The sequence below is a fragment of the Enhydra lutris genome, unplaced genomic scaffold, assembly GCF_002288905.1.
Source record: "Enhydra lutris kenyoni isolate GAN:26980312 unplaced genomic scaffold, ASM228890v2 scaffoldscaffold12, whole genome shotgun sequence".
Classification (NCBI taxonomy): Eukaryota; Metazoa; Chordata; class Mammalia; order Carnivora; family Mustelidae; genus Enhydra; species Enhydra lutris.
The window spans coordinates 46,060,350-46,065,065 of record NW_019154096.1 but is presented as its reverse complement, the minus strand read 5'-3'; positions in this window follow the sequence as shown (position 1 = coordinate 46,065,065).

Here is a 4,716-nt window from a genome sequence, read left to right as displayed (position 1 = left end):
GGTGATAACGGACATCCCTGCCATGTTCCTGACCTTAGCGGAAAAGCTTTCAGTTTTTCTCCATTGAGAATGATATTTGCGGTGGGTTTTTCATAGATGGCTTTGATAATATTGAGGTAACTATCTTGACTTCTAACAGCATGAATTAGTTTTGCTTGCTTTGAGCTTTACATAAAAAGATTTTAAATATGCACTGTTTAAGTCTGACTTTGGACAGCATTGCATTGGTCAGGTTTATGCATTTATTATGTGTAACCATCGTTCCCCCCCCACTTTTATTTTTATATAGTATTCCATTGTATGAATATATCATAATTTACTTACCTGTTCTATTGAAGGACATTTAGGTTTCCAGTTTGGGATTACTTCTAAATAACATGGCTACAAACATTCTTAAACATGTGTTTGCGTACACACTTGTGTGCATTTCTATAGGTGTACCTAGGAGTGAAATTGCTTTATCATAGGTGCAATCTAAATGATCAAATAGCTTAATCAAATAAAATCAAGAAGTGATTACTACAGGCTGGAAGATACCATAAAAGCATTTAGAGGTTGGTTCCTAGTGTGCTAGAAACTTCTCTCAATTAGGGACCAAGAATCAGATATGCCTTAGAAGCCACAACACATGGGGGGTAACTTGGGCCAAGTGTGCTCCCCTTGATCTCAGAGGGAGCAACTCTCCTCAAATAGGCTTGAGACCTTGAATGATGGGTTACAGACAATGGCCATCAACCCTGGATCACATTAGAATGACCAGTTATATACATCCCAGTCTTTACAAATGGGGTCCAGGGGATGGCATTTGTAAAGATCCCACAATGATTCAGCAAAGCTGGGGATTAGACACATCGCACCTTTAAGAAGAGAACTTGGGGGGCACCTGGGTGGCTCAGTGGGTTAAAGCCTCTGCCTTCGGCTCAGGTCATGATCCCAGGGTCCTGGGATCGAGCCCCGCATCGGGCTCTCTGCTTGGCCAGGAGCCTGCTTCTCTTCCTCTCTCTCTGCCTCTCTGCCTACTTGTGATTTCTGTCTGTCAAATAAATTAATAAAATTTTAATTAAAAAAAAAAAAAAGAAGAGAACTTGGGACTCATTTAGTCCAGGACTTCTCAAACTTGCCTGTTCCTAAGAATCACTGGGAAGAGCCAGCCAAATGCCCCAGAACATTGTCGTTTTAATAACTGAATTTTAGATCAGTAATGCTTGTAGCATGATGAAGGCTGAGCCATTGTCAGTGGGGATTAGTTTCAGAAGCTTTTTAAAGATCGCAAGCTGAAAAGGAAGCTGATTCTGGCAATGTAAGATTTAAGCAAAAAGATGAAAGGAAAAGTAGGGTCTGAGGGGGCAGCTAGGATCCTCTAGGGCTCTGTGTTTTCAGGGGGGTGTTATCACTTGTGGGAAGAAAAGTGACTCATCTCAATCAGTTATTGAGAGAATGAAATGAGAAAATAAGTAAGAAAGTTTTCAACAAATACATAACATCAAAATCGGATTGCAACTACCAGGGACCAGTCTGATCGTGTGTGTGTGTGTGTGTGTGTGTGTGTGTGTGTGTGTACACGCCTCAGGAAGATTACAGAATTTACCTGAATAGATTGTCTTCCTTCATGGGAATCTTACAGGAGGAATGATTATCCAAAATTCACCAATTTAGGGCTTCTCTTGCTCTTTAGTTGCACATTGAAAGTACCTAGATATCGTTATGTGTTTTTTAAGGTTCTTTTAAAAGGATTTTATTTATTTGAAAGAGAGAGAGTGAGTGAGAGCATGAACAGGGGGAGGGAGAGAAGCAGACTCCCCTGCTGAGCAGGGAGCCTGACTTGGGCCTTGATTCCAGGACCCTGAGATCATGACCCCAGCCTAAGGCAGTCATTAACCAACTGAGCCACCCAGGCGCCCCAGATTTTATTTTTAAGTATTCTAATCTACACCCAATGTGGAACTCATGACCCTGAGATCAAGAATCCAATGCTCTATCTACTGAGCCACCCAGAGCCACCACCTACATAACTTTAAAAGATACTGAAGTCCTGAGTTATTTCCCAGACTTGATTAAAATGGTCTGGGGAGGGTCCTGGGGATCCAGCTATTTGCACGCATCACTGAGGATCCTAAGGTGCGGGGGGGGGGGGGGGGGCCTGAGAACCACCACCGACATTGCAAAGACAAGTTTGTCCACCAGATGGAGATAAAGCACTTCTCTGCGAAAAAGTCTCCACACACACAAAATCCATTCTCTGACTTTACATCTGTACCAACTCCAATTTATGTCATGTACCAAGCAAGGCAAACATGTGAGAAAATAGGTAAAATTATCCATGGTACTGTTGCTTGCCAACCAAGATATTCTTGCCACCACTGGGGATAAGTCCAGGAACCAATTTAAAAAATAACATATGGCTAAAAATATATCTTATTCCCCCAACTACCTGAGCTAGCATGTAGAAATATTTTCTATCCTTTCTGAGTTCACTTTAATAAAATAGACCACAGAACCGACATCAAGACTGAAAATAAAAAAGGACGGGAATATAATCGAGCGGACATTTTGGAAATATGATCACACCAAAAACTATGTAAATAGAAATTGACATCAGTATGAGCAAATTAGCTTAAGATATGTGCACAAGATTTTAGGAAATATACAGGTATAATAATGTAACTTACATTTATTCCTAAGTCTGCAATACTTGATTGGTAGTTTTCAGGTTTCATCTCTCCCGTCTCTAAGCTCTATCATAGCAGCTGTAAAAGCTACAGGCTTATCTCTGGCCTCTTGGAGCTGCAGATGGTCTTTGAGATGAAGGTAAAAAAATCACTGGGGAGGGCTTCCCATCCAGAATAAAATGGCAAAGATATTGTACAAGAAAGTTATTTTCTCCTTGTTTCCCTTTCCTCCTGCTGCCCATTTTCATGGAGACACAAAACTTGGAGTTGAAATAACCATGAAAAGTATGAGGACAAAGCCAGTATAAGTAAGGAGGAGAGGCAGGAGGAGCCTGGATCGTTCCTTGAAGAACATTATCTGAGCTCATAAATGCATAGTTTGACATATCACTGGTTATAGGGTGATTTCAACAGACTGATGCTGGAATGTCCAGGATGTCCTGTCACCCTGCTTGACACAGCCTGTGGTTTCCTCAGGGTACACCCTAGGTCACTGGTGTGTTTCTGAGTTGTGTCATAGGTTAGCTCTGAGAGCAGCCCAGGGAGTGGGGACAATGCACTTCTAGAAGGCAAAGGTAATAGACTATGAAGTAGGAGTAAGTAAATCCCTTTATTATTTATTATTTATTTTTTATTTTTTTTAGAGAGAGAGAGAGAATGCACTTGGTGGGGGCAGTTAGGGGAGGGGAAGAGGGAGAGAATCTGAAGCAGGCTCCATGCCCAGCGTGGAGCTTGATGCAGTGTTCTGTCTCATGAACCTGAGACCATGACCTGAGCCAAAAGTCAAGAGCAGGACACTTAACTGACTGAGCTACCCAGGTGCTCCCCTAAATTCCTTTAAATGTTAAATTTCATTAGGGTTTCCTCCTGATGCCCTTCTCACTTTCATACTTTTTTTTTTTTTAAGACTTTATTTGAGAGGGAGTAAGAATAAGCAGGGGGAGGGGCAGAGGGAGAGGGAGAAGTGCCCAGCAAAGTCCACGCAGAGCTTGATCTCAGCACCCTGAGACCATGACCTGAGCCGAAGTCAGATGCTTAACTAACTAGCCACCCAGGCACCCCCTCATTTCTATGTTTTTATCACTTGCTGGAGACTCCCACATCTTTATTTCCAAACCTATTCTGCCCCCCATGATTCCTGCTGCCTCCTCATTATCCACACCTAGGTTTTGTGCAGTCATTTCAGACTAACTGTGTGCAGAAGGGAACTCATTAAATTGGTGTCTTTTTCCCTTCACGTTCCCTTTCTTATTCTCTCTTTATATTTTGACAACTATTTATTGCGCGCTGACTGGGCACCAGCACCGGTGATGCGAGGGCCTGGGCACCTGACGTGGTTCTGCCCCTGCGTTCTCAGAGGGGCGGGCTGCCCTGGGACAAAGATACACACGACAAGAACATACTTCGTTCTGTGAGGACAAAGGGATGGACACAGGGTGTTATCTGAGATTAGGGGAACTTTCTGTCTCCTTTGACAGAAAGGAGACCAGGTCACCCAGGCTAGAAAACTGGGCTTTGTTCTGTCCTTTCCCTCTGACTATTCATTCACAACCAGCCACATATCGCCTATTAAGCCTTGTATGTATTTCTCAAGCCCAGATCCTCTCCCTTCCTTGTTAGCCTCGTGAGACTGTCTCCATCTTCTACGTGGTCCATGCATTACTCTTTGATGCCAGACTTTGTTCACTGCCCCCTTGCCCTGCACTCCACCCCCATCCCTTCCCAGCCGGCCTCCAGTCAGCTTCCTCCAAAACCTCTATCTGACTGTTCTGCTTTTCTGCCTCAAGCTTTTCTACGGGGTTCCCTATTTATGTCAAAAATCAACCTACTTCTTAAAAAAATTAACTGATTTTAATTTGGGGGAGTAGTTTTAGGTTCACAGAAAAACTGGGCAGCAAGTATGGATTCCAAAATATCCCACTTCCCCCACTACCCCCCAACACAATTTACTTTATTATTAACTTCTCACATGAGTGTGGTACATTTGTTATAATTGATGAATCAATATTGATTCATTATTATTAACGAAAGTCTATGGTTAACATTA